The following is a 13058-nucleotide window of genomic DNA, read 5'->3' on the forward strand; positions in this document are numbered from 1 at the left end:
AGGGTCTAGGCCCGAAACATCAGCCTTCCTGCTCCTCTGATGCTGCTCGGCCTGCTGTGTTCATCCAGCTCTACACCTTGTTATCTCTATGCTGTTTTAGTTGATCAGCCTATCACATTTCAATGACAAGACTGATCAAATAAAGACTTATGTACTTAGTACCACATCACCACTGAAATTCATCCATGATATTACTCATTTGTATTCTAAACAAATCATATTCCTCACTTGAAAAGTGCTCAGTCTACCTCAAATCCTGAAAAAGAAAGGTATCTTAAAAATTTGAACAATGGATTAAGAAAGTGACACATTTCCACCATGTAGTGGCTGTGCAACTGGTAGGATGCCATCATTACAGGCAGAGCTCGGACAAATTTAATTTGTCCAGACTTCACTGACATTCTGCAATGTGATGAAGATACGCACCTTGTAATGAGGATGTAGGCCTCCAAGATGGCCACAGAGTAGGACTTCTGAGCCTGAGCTCACCCACTCTGCCCATTTATTTTCTTTTTCTCTCTTTCTTTTTGCATCTTTTTCTCTTTTTCTTTTTGCCTCCCATCCTTGGGTGGCATAAGTGCTGTCCGAGGTGAAAGTCAGTGTGGACTTGAGCGCATGGCCTCAGTGCACACCCTGACTCACGGCCTCGAGGTGAAGCCTGGCATGGTCTGGGTTGAAAGGACTATTATTCTGGACTCTTATTTCTCAATTTTTCTAATTTATTGCTGGATTTTTTATTTCTTTGTTTCTAATTTTTTCCCCCTAAGCATTTATACTCAAGAATCTGTACCGAAATACCTTGGTATCTAAAATGGCCCTTAAACTGTTGGTAACTATGAGTATGCATGACAATAAAGCTAATTCTAAATTCTAGATAAGCATCTTGGTCCTGCAGGTCTGTTTGGTGATTTTCCATTGCTTTTTGTTAGCTGTCCAATGTTGATGGCTGCTCTCCAGTGCTCTCTTCACTAACAGACAGGTTAACTGTCAGTGTAGGTTCAAGGTAGCAGAATTTTTTGACTGATTCCAGTGGTGTATTGTCGAGATAGAGATATCACAGATAGAGAGACGATACACTATTCCATTCCTGCAGTTTTCTTGACACTGGTAGTGAAAAGGAAAACATGACAATAACGTGAGGTAGACAATCCATTAACCTTTGGAACCGGTCTCTGTCTGTACATGTGCACCACCATCAATATCTGTTGTAGACCTACCCATTTGATATCAGGTGATTTAGGTAGTGAATTTTTAAGATTTGCAAATCAATGAAGTAAGCTCCATTCTGCCCTTAATGTCACATTTGCTGGTCTAATCTGGAGTGATGCTAGAAGAAAAGAAAATTATACACTTTCTGTAGCAGGTCAATATCTAACAGCTCCCATTACAAGTACTTGGGTTTGGATTAGCACATTTTCAGCTGGTCATTCCCTCACTACCCTCCTGCCAGTCAAATATTCTATTGAATATGTTACCATTATAGTAAATATGGGCTATTGAATTCTAAATTCTATCATCTGATTGAGACATTTCATAAACCAAAACGATCGTTAAAGAAGACGAAACATGGGCCTAAAATAAGTGCAACGGTGACTTGACCATAAATTGAGGTAATTCCTGGAAACTTAAGTGGAATAAACAAAATCACCTGCACTGAAATGATCATTATTATCGGAAGACATTGAAACCAGGCAATTAATTCAACATCAAAAAATGTATATCTCCTTTTTAATTCACAGTTGTATAATAATTTCACATGTTGAAAGATGAAAGGCTGATCTGTCATTTGGCTAGATTGGAAAGACAATGGAACCAGACTCTGGAATTCACACTGGCCCATATTTTAACAGCACCTTTCATACAGCAGAATGGAAAGAAGGAAAATGAATTGGTGACAATAAGACTGAAGCTTTCTCCTTTCATGCCTATTTTTCTCATTATCTCAAAATAAAGTACCTGGTGAAAAAAGATTAAACACAAAAAGAATGGTCTGTAAGGCTAAAAATGGAGAACTGGTGTCCTAAAAGGATATAATACTTTCAGAAAAGAAGGGAGAAGTAACTGTGTGGAAAAAAAAACAGATTTGTCTTAATTTGATGTGCAAGGATGACACATATGTGAGATGGCAAATAGACTACAGCAGTTCAAGAAGCAGCTCCACACCTTCTCAAGGGCAACTAGGAATGGATAATAAATGTTGGCAAGCCAGTGATGCCTACATCTGTAAAACAAATACAAAAAAGAAAGGAGAGATTGTTTATAAATTGCCTTATAAACGTCATGCTCGCGACAAACCATATCCCTATATGTCCATCAGCCGTTCTTTAAATGGGATCTGCACATGGATAATTCCTACTACTTACTACGATAGCTGCACTGCTGGTGTCCAACTTCCTTGATGCTGCAAGCCAGGCACTGCTCTTCACACTCTGATTCAGTGTTCTTATCGGACAAGACGTAGCCGAGAAAGGGAAGCTCAGCCAATAGGGCCCAAGAGGTGTTGGTGGAAAGGATGTTTGAGAGGGGGGCAGTGCTTTATCAAGTGAACTAGCAAAAGGAGACCATGTCACCAGACCCAGCCATCCTGCACCAAGATAACAGTCTGTTGTGTCCATGGTAAAACAGAATGCACAGTATTGCAGCAGGAAGGTCAATGATTTTCTGTGTTCTGCAAAGGTGATTGTCACCATCCTCCTCTGAGATGTTGCACTCACAGAAGCAGCACTCACTCTAACTCTGCTACTGCACTTGGCTCTCACCAAAGCTCAAGGGCTGTAACTCTCACCAATGCATGCGTCATGTTCACTCAATGGCTTTTGCCCACCTCATCCTCCCAAACTATGACCCTTCTTGTCTTGCGCATTTCCTACTCACTCAACGGGGACATCTTACCACCTCTCCTACTCTAGCATCACCATAAACTGCTCTTTTATCTTCTTCCATCATATTCAATCCCTACCCCTGTCTCATTTCTGGAAAAACATGATCCACAACTGTGCCGGAGAGTGAAGACAGGTAGTGGGGTGTTGAATATAAGGCTCCTCACATTATTTAAAGTGAAAATTCTCAAGTTGGCTAATAAAGAACACAACTGGTCATGTAGAGACACAGAGACCTCATTGGTTAACCAACCCAGTAAACTTCATTGTGCTGTGCTGATCTACAATTACCATGACCAATACTCAACTGCAAAAGCTTATATTCCTCTTACACAACATCCTTACACAACCCTGTCTTTTCTTACACAGGCACTAGCTGCACCCAGCAATCATCAGCCCTGAAAAGGCCTGTGCTGGAAACCCTTTTCCACCTCTGAGGAGGAAGCCTTTGAATCCCCAGAGGATATAACACCAAAGCTTTCATCTGCACCCTCCACTAGGTCTGAGACCATCACCTCAATCCTTCACTTTCTAGACTAGATTGAGAGCACATTCTGCTAAAAACACTGACGTGTCTCCACAACAGGTTGAGGAAGAAATGCTGCAGGAGAGCAGCACTTAGAGGACTTCCGGAGACCAGGCATTTGCTCAACCTCAGGAGCCAGAGAATCTCATGGTCTTGGCTATTAATGAATCACCAAATTGCAGAGACAAGCACGGCAAGGCAAGCAGGCTTCTCAGAGGCCACGAGTAAATGGGATAAAAGGATGCATCAACATTACCAATACTGTGCTAGTTCTGGCATGTGTGTGACTGGCTGTCTCCATGGACAGGTTGGCGACTGCCATGGAGAGACACATCCAGCACTTATCATGTTTGCTGGATAGGCACACAGACCTGCACTACCTCCCTTAGCTATAGATACTCACCATCAATGACAATGTGAGAAGGAGCTTAGTAAACTCAATATTACTTTAAGTGCCCTTTCCCCTCAGGAAGACGGAGTGATAGAGTCATACAGCACGGAAATAGGTCCTTTGGTGCAACTTGGCCATGCCAACCATGTTACCCAAACAAGACTGGTTCTATTTGCCTGAATTGGCTGATACCCCTCTAAACCTTTCCTATTCATGTACTTGTCCAAAAGTCTTTTAAATGTTGGAACTGTATCTGCATCTACCACTTTCTCTGCCACCTCATTCTATATATGCACCACCTTCTGCGTAGCTAACAAACACACAAAAGGGAGGAGGAGCCATACACAGGATCTCCTCTCTGGATGTTCCAGAGACCTCTGGCCTTTTTCTCATTACCCTTGATTTCCTCACTGATTGAAAAACTGTCTCTCTTGAATATAATTAATGCCACAGGCTCTCCAGCCCTTTCCAGTAAGAAAAAGTCTCCACAGATTCATTTCTCTGATTAAATGCCATGTCAAAGGTTATTACGGAAAGTAAAAATTCATATTGCTGGACGTAACATAATGCCATAGACAGATGATCGGCTGGCTAAGAGGAGGCAGAGAGTATGAATAAATGGGTCTTTTCAGGATATCATTGGTGGTGTGCCAAAGGGATGGGTTTTGGAGCCTCAACTCTTTAAAATTTGTATAAATGATTTGGATGAAGTAATCAAAGGTATGGCAGCTAAATTTGCTGAAGACTCAGAAATAGGTAGAAAAGTGAATTGAGAAGAGAACATAGCAAGCATACAAATGGATATAGATAGATTGATTGCGTGGGAAAAGATCTGGCAAATGGAGTGTAATGTGGGAAATTGTCTATTTTGATAGAAAGCATAAAAAATAATGGTGCGAGCTTGTAGAACTCTGAGATGCAGAGAGATCTAGGTGACCTAGTGTATGAATCTCAGAAAGTTAGCATGCATGTGCAGCAAGTAATCAGGCAAGCTAATAGAATGTTGTGTTTATTGCAAGGAAAATTGAATGTGAGAATAGGAATGCTTCAGTTACATAGGGGATTGGTGAGGCCATACCCAGAGTCAATTACAGGTCACCATACAGAAACATATTAATGTCTTCGAAGCAGTTTGGAGAGGATTTACCAAACTAATAACTGAAATGAGCAGATTGCCTTATGAGGAAAGACTGGACAGGCTAAGACTGTATCCTTGAGCATACAAAAATCAGAGATGTCTTAATTGAAATATACAAAATGCTGAGGGGACATGACCACATGATATTGAGAGGATATTTCCTCATATGGAATAATCTAGGACTAAGCGATACAGCCTAAAAATAAGGGATCGTCCATTTATATTTTTTTCCCCTGTGATGGTTGCGATTCTTTGGAAATCCCTTCATCAAAAGGCAGAAGCTTTAAATATTTTTAAGGCAGAGGTAGATAGATTCTTGATTACCAAGTGGGTGAAAGATTATCAGGGGGTTCATAGGGATTTAGAGCTAAGGTTAAAATCAGATCAGCTGTGATCTCATTGAAAGGTGGAGCAGGCTTGAAGGTCTGAGTGGCCTAGTCTTATTCCTTGTTTGTATATTCGCATGTTCAGGTAATGCATTTCTGTATTATGTTCTCTTGAACATATCTTTCAGTCAAGGTCCTGGTCCTTATCTTGATCTCCATCCTGAGAAGATTGCTGTAGATTCCCCATCTACTCTGCATTTGGGATAGCCCTCCTTTGCCGGCTCCAGCGGTAAAGAGCAGAGCAGCCACAATGATGAGATGTACCCTTTCTACAGACAGGCCTAGCCAAAGCAGTCCACACGAGGAACCTCATTTCAAGGAGGCCTAAGTGTCTGCTCCACGATAGCCCAAGTGGAAGCATGAGCTGTGCTCTGTCTTCAATCTGCGCCAGTCTAAGATATCATCGGACATATTTGAAGTCTGTCTCCCAGGACCCAAACCTGTTTTGAAGGAGGCAGGAACCTATGAAATCTTTAGTAAGTATGCACCATGGCAGTTCCCACATATCTAGTGCAGGCTTTGAAAATCTGGCAATGTTCAAATATAACTTGAATATTGATGGATTGGGAAAAAGCCTTCCAACGAAGTACCGCACACAAGGCAACTTAATAAGATAAGAGCCCGTGTTGTTTTTGGGATGTCCAAGAATATAGGGTGTAATCTCAGAATTAGAGGTCACCCATTTAAGACAGAGAGGAGGAGCATTTTATTCTCTGAGGGGTATGAATTTATGGAGTTCTGTCGAGGCCAGATTGTGTGAAGTAAGATCAGGAAGGGAATCAAGGCAGAAAGTGAAGTTGAGGATTTTCAGATCAGGGATATCTAGAAATGGAAAGCTGAGGTTCAAATTAGAACAGCCATGATCTCGTTGAATGGCAGAGCAAGTTCAAAGTGCCAAGTGGCCAATTCTTGTTTCTTGTCCATCTAAGATCATAAGGCCATAAGAAATAAGAACAGGAGTAGGCTATTCACCCTCTCAAGCTTTCTCTGCCATTCAATAGGATCATGGCTGATTCGACATTCCTCATAGCACTTCCCTGCATTTTCCCCATAATTTTTCAATGAATCTATCTATCTCAACCTTAAATATACCCCACTGCTCTCTGTGGCCATGAGGGGAAACATCCTCTCAGCATTTACACTGTCAACTCTTCAAGAATCCTGTATGTTTCAATGAGATCACCTCTCATTATTCTAAACTCCAGTGAGTAGGGTCCCAACCTGATTAGACTTTGCTCATAAGACAACCACTCTGCACCAGGGATCAATATAGTAAACAAATTGGAAAGGGTAGGTATGACAACAAATTCAGAGAGTGCATTCGGAGTAGTTTCCAAGAACAATATGTTATAGAATCAACCAGGGAGCAGGCTATCTTAGATCTGGTAATGGATAATAAGGCAGGTTTAATAAATGACCTCATAGTAAAAGATTCCCTTAGGAAGTAGTGATCAGAACATGATAGAATTCAACCTACATTTTAAGAGTGAGAAATTTGGGTCAGAAACAACAGTGTTTAACTTCAACATGAGGAATTACACAAGAATGAGGATAGAGTTGACTAAGGTGAACTGCATGGAAAAATTAAGAGGAATGGCAGTAGGCATGCAGTGGCAGACATTTAAGGAAGCAATCCATGACTGTCAGTACATGTCGATAGAGGGAATGATTCTAAGAAACTAACCACAGAAGTTGAGAGTATTAAATTGAAAGAAAAAGCATATAAGGAGGGAAAAGTCAGTGACAGCCCTGAAGAGTGGGATAAATTCAGAATCCAACAAAGGAGGACTAAAATGATAATAAAAACAGAGAAAATAAACTATGAAGGCAGACTAATGTGGAATATAAAAACTGGCAATGAGAGTTGCTTTAAATATATAAAAACAAAGAGAGAGGTCAAAATGAACATAGACCCTTTAGAAAAAGAATCTGGGGAGATGGCTATGGGGAACAAGGAAATGGCAGAGGAATTAAACAGATATTTTGCATGAATATTTCAAACATTAATACGAAAGAATACAGGGGAGGAATTAAGTAAAATCACAATTGATAGAGAAATAGTATTAGATAAACTGGCTGAATGCAAATAAGTCCTCTGGCCCTGACGACTTGTATCTTAGGATTTTAAAAGAGGTAGCTACAGAGATAATGGATGCATTGGTTGTAGTTTTATAAAACATTCTTGGATTCTGCAGAATACCAGAGGATTGGAAAACTGCCATTGTGACACCCCTATTCAAAAAGAGATGGTGACAAAAAGCAGGTACCTGCAGGCCAATTAGTCTAATACCTATTATTGAAAAAATATTGGAATCAGTTATTAAGAAAGAAATAGCAGGACATTTGGAAAATCATAACCTAATTAAGCAGAGTCAGCATTGCTTTATGAAAGGGAAATCGTGTCTAATTTATTTGAGCTTTTCAAAAATGTCTCAACCAAGGATAGATGGAAGCCAGTAGATGTGTTGTATTTGGGCTTTCAGAAGGCATTTGACAAATTGCCTCACAAAAGGTTAAGTTATAAGCCAAGACCCCATGGGGTTGGAGGTAGGATGTTGACATGGATAGAGAATTGGCTCATGGGCAGTAAACAGTAAGTGAGGATAAGGGGCTTTTTTTCACGTTGGTCACCGGTGACCAGTGGGATTCAACAGGGATCAGTGTTGGGACTCCAACTGTTTACAATATTTATTAATAATCTGGAGGATGGAAGCAAATGTACTGTGGCCAAATTTACCGATGACACAAAAGTAGGTGAGAGGGAAACAATTTATAGAGATATTGAAAGCTTAAGTAAATGGGCAAAAAGTTGGCAAATGGAGTATAATGTGGGAAAATGTGAAGTTATTGATTTTGTAAGGGAGAACAAAGAATAGAATATTATTTAAATGGTGAAAAATTGCAGCAAGCGCAACACAAAGGGATGCAGGGGTACTTGTTCGCAAAACACAGAAAACTAGCAGGAGCAAATTACTGCAGATGCTGGAATCTGTACTGAAAACAGAAACATGCCAGAGATCATACCAGGTCAGGCAGCATCTGTGGAGAGAAAGCAAGCTAATGTTTCATGTCTAAATTACTTTTCATCAGAGCTGAAGTGAAAGCTAGAACACTAGTGGAGCAGGTATTAAGGAAGGCTAATGGAATGTTGGCCCTAATTTCAAGGGGTTAGAATAGAAGAGTGGGGAAGTCTGACTGCAACTGTACAACATGCTGTGAGATCACATCTGGAACATTTTAACCAGTTTTTCTCCCTTTATTTAAGGAAAGATATCATTTCATTGGAGGCAGTTCAGAGAAGGTTCACTGGAATAATCCCCAATATGGAGGCATTGTCTTATAAAGAAAAGTTAAATTGGAACTCTTCACACTGGAATTTGGAAAACTGAGAGGTGATCTAATTGAAACATTTAAGATTCTGAAGGGGCTTGACAGGGTAAATGTTGAGAGAGTTTTCCCCTCCTGGGAGAATCTAGGAATGGGGCATAATTTCTGAATGAAGGGCTACTAATTTAAGACAGAGGTGAGGAGAAATTACTTCTCTCAGGGGGTTATGATCCTTTGGAATGCCTTGCCACAGAGAGTTGTGGGGAGTAGAGTCTTATGTATATTTAATGCTAAGATAGGTTCTTGATCGGTAGGGGAATCACTGATTACAGGGAATAAGCAGGAAAGTGGAAATGAAGAATGTCAGATCAGCCACATTCCTATTGAATGGCACAGCAGACTCAGAGGGCTGAATGATCTACTCCTGTTCTTATTTTTATGGTCATTTTTTTTGCCTAGCTGACATAACAAGAAGGCAATTATTGCTTACTTGAGGCCATAATTCATAATGTGCATTCTTAGGCAATGCATCATCTGCTAATGAAACGCAATTTGGTGCCAAATGGTTAGTACTTTTGAATCAGTAGATGCATAATTAATATAATTGTCCAAACAGGACCTCAAATTTTAAAAAAAAATCTCTACACACTCTGTATGCAGTGGTAGCCATATTGTATTGTCATTACACATTTGACTTTGGATTGAAAATGGCAAACATTTAACTTCATTTGCTTTGAGTGATTTGTAGGCTCTACCTGAGATGCAGAATGATTCCTTATTTTTCAACTCCAGTTCTCTGTTTCTGTCCCGTGTCCTTGATGACTTTTCAGCCTCTCCTCTTTTCTGATCAACCCATTTATGTATCTGCTAATATCCCTCAATTTAAAACCACAGCCCATGGCTTTGTGTATTGCCATGTCCTTATTGGCCATGTATTCCTCCCTTGAAGAGGCCAGAGTGATGGCGACTTGTGACAAACCCCTTCCCAGAGTCTCCTGCCTCCTCCTATACTCAGATCCCAGCCTTCCATCTTGAACTATCTGCTCTCACTGTAATCATTCCCTCAGTGACCCAGTCTAATGAAGACCATCACCTGACTTGATTTTCCCACTTACCATAGGAGTCCAAAGCCAGCTCTGATAAGCCTTCTGGCAATTAATGCCCAAAGCATCAGGATTAGACATAGCCCACCACTTTGACTCACCTATGAGGACAACCTTGACTGTAAATAGGCATCCAAGATGGTGATGCCGGCAAGGTAGGTAACGGTCAGGCTCCAGCGCCAATCTGCTTGGCTGGCTACTATCTACCTTTTTTCACCTTACCCTTTCTTTTTTTTTCTTTTTATTCTTCTTCGTCTTCTTCCTGTCGGTAGTGGTAGAGAAGTGACATCATGGAGGAGTGCAACCAGAATGGGGCTCTTGGCAGAGTGGTGGTGGCCTAGCCTGGCAGTGGAGCCAGGGACTCCTGGTTGTGGTAGGCCCAGATCGGAGACTCCAGGCATCAGCGAGGCAGAGGCTGAAGCTGTGGTGGTGTGGTAGGTCCAGAGTGGAGAATCCTGTGTCAAGGTGGCAACAGCGGCTCCTTTTTGTGGGGTGAGTGTGGGTCCAGCACAGATTGCAGCATCAACATCAGTGAGATTGTGCCAGCAGCGAAGAGATGGTTTCTGAAGACTAGTGGCTCTGATGTTGATGGATCTGGCACAGGTGGCAATGAGGCAGTGGAGAAGACATTGGGGGGAATGCAGATGTTGATGGTGAGCCGGCTCAGGGCTCGAGACTCATGACGGAGGCAGCAGGACGAAGATGGACTCTCTTTTAGCAATATCTTTTTATTCTTCAACTATTCAAAATGGTGCCAGATGGTGGCAACAGTTGAAGCTTTTCACTGTATATTACTGTATTATTCACTGCAAAATATAAGTGACAAAAAATCAGTCAAAATGGCCCAGTCCCTGGACTGATGTCTCCAAAGCACATCAACTGATGTAGCTATAAGCCCCAGACCGGTTGCACTTGACCTGGCGATTGACTGGGGCCCAATGCCTGCACTGCAAGGATAAGGATTCCTGGATTCCAGTTGGACCAAGTGCCTTCCTTACCATGGCCAACCAATGGAATAGAATTATCCAATTCCTTGAGTGACTGTAACTGCTCTGATTGACCACAGTATTTTTTGCTTTCACTCAGGACTGCTCCTGTTTGATTTTCAGACATAGCCTCTTGGTTAAAGCACATACAGTGTGTTTGCTGTGTAAGCCACTGGCGCATGCTGGGGGTGGGGGGTGGGGCGGGTACGGTTGGTGGGGAGTGGGGCGTGTGTGGGGGAAAAGGAGACATTGACTTTGCATTCAGTGACATATCTACCTCTTTGCTGCTCACTGCTCCTAACTGTAACCTGCCTCTCCCTTTGCCTTAGAAAGCAATGCAAGCCACAAGCACCGGTAACACCCAAGTAAACATAAAGTGAGTGAGTGATAATTAGTGAAGGTGATAGCCATGTGATGCATCTTGTGTAGATGCCTGAGATACCTGTCTCTCTGCTGGATAGTAGCATGAAAGTTGTAAGTGTCCCTGAGCTCCTGAAGGGCTGTAGTGTGTATGTTGGACTGAAAAAAGCAATAATAGTGTGGTGAGACTGGTGGTTCGCTGATATCAACTTGTACGGGCGAAGAGTAGAGGAACATGGTGTCCCTGGAGCATACAGGGACATTGTAATGATGACGGAGTTGGATTAAGGCCCAGAAAAGCAGATAACGGTTTGGACTTGCATGTCAGGAATTGCTGTTGTCTGGTATCTCATGGAAAAAGTGAAGAACTGGAAGTGGCATGTAAAGGAAGTGAGTTAGGTTAATAATGAGATGCAAATGCATGGAAATAAGTTAGTCACTGAGGTTCTGAAGGTGCCATTTAAAACTTAAGGAAAAACTTTTTTTATTTCTCATCACATTTTCCCAACCTCCTCACCACTGCTCAATGCCACCCTAGAGAGTGAAAATAGTACAATTCCTTACATCCTTCACTCTATGTTTCTCCATTCCTTGTTTACCTACTCAATTATATTATTCCCACAGGTTAATTTTTTTTGGAAAAGCTTTCAGATCACTTATGCACCAAAGAAGATACAAAAATCTCATTGCATTCTTAAAGCAAAATTACTACTAACTTGGAGGTTACACTAAACTGCCTGGAATAAGTACTTACCTGATTCCCTCTTAGCTTATCGATGCAAGGATTGCATAAGAGGCATCTTCGTTTCATTTATTTACTGCTGTGGCAGTGGTTTTTGCTGAGTGTTTTGTAATTCCCATCAATGTTTTGTGCCAATGGTAAACAACATAACCCAACTTTAATGCCACAAAGTGAATAGTGATAGCTGATGCTGCTAGCTATCTGTCTGTTTGGCTCCTTCAGGGTCAGTCTTGATGTTGATGTGTTTCATCTTGTTTACAATGCAGTCAACACAGGGTGCTGATGCTTCAGCATCGCTGAGGGTTACATGTTGGAACAAGTAATAACTGCTGCCATGAACTGATTAAAAGATTGCTGCCCAATGATTGTGAACCCACAATGAAGTGACCCTGACTCTAAGACAGAAGATCTGTGTTCAAGTCAAACTTGTCTCAGAGGAGTGACATGGTATGTCTGAACAGATTGATTAAAAATATCTACTGTTAAGTTTTATAGATGTAGTTACTTACATGTTATTAACCTTGCAAGATTCATTTCAAATGTCAGACAGCTTAACTTTTTGTTCTCCATATATCATTATATTAGTCCCATTAGATTTATGAGTTTGCTTTACAATAGAATCTTTAGTATAATGAAGTAGTGTGCAATTAGAAAGTATTGGCTCTTCATAATAACATGTTCCTCAATAATTCTACATAGAAATTAATGGACATTTGTGTAATCTCACAGAAAACTCCAAGGTTTTAATTGTATAAAAGCAAAATACTGCAGATGCGGGCAATATGAAACAAATATAACGAATCCTGGATAAACTCAGCAGGTTTGGCAGCATGTGCGGAGACAGAAACCTAGTTAATATTTCAAGTCCAGTATCACTCTTCTTCAGAACTTTTAAATGGTGCTTTCATTGTGCTGTGAACAAACCTTTAAATTACAAATCTATGCAGTTTGCCTGACTGTATTTTGGAACAGTATGTAGCTGTAAATCAACTACTATTAGGCGTACTGCACCAGTGAATGTTTACAAGCACAAAGAGGAATGCACAGAATTGGTTAAAGAGAACTGATCTGAGGCAATATGTAAGACAACAAGGTGCAGAGCTGGATGAACACAGCAGGCCAAGCAGCATCATAGGAGCAGTAAGGCTGACGTTTCGGGCCTAGACCCTTCATCAGCTTCCTGCTCCTATGACGCTGCTTGGCCTGCTGTGTTCATCCAG

This window comes from Rhincodon typus, chromosome 14 (assembly GCF_021869965.1).
Source record: "Rhincodon typus isolate 14 chromosome 14, sRhiTyp1.1, whole genome shotgun sequence".
NCBI classification, from domain to species: Eukaryota; Metazoa; Chordata; class Chondrichthyes; order Orectolobiformes; family Rhincodontidae; genus Rhincodon; species Rhincodon typus.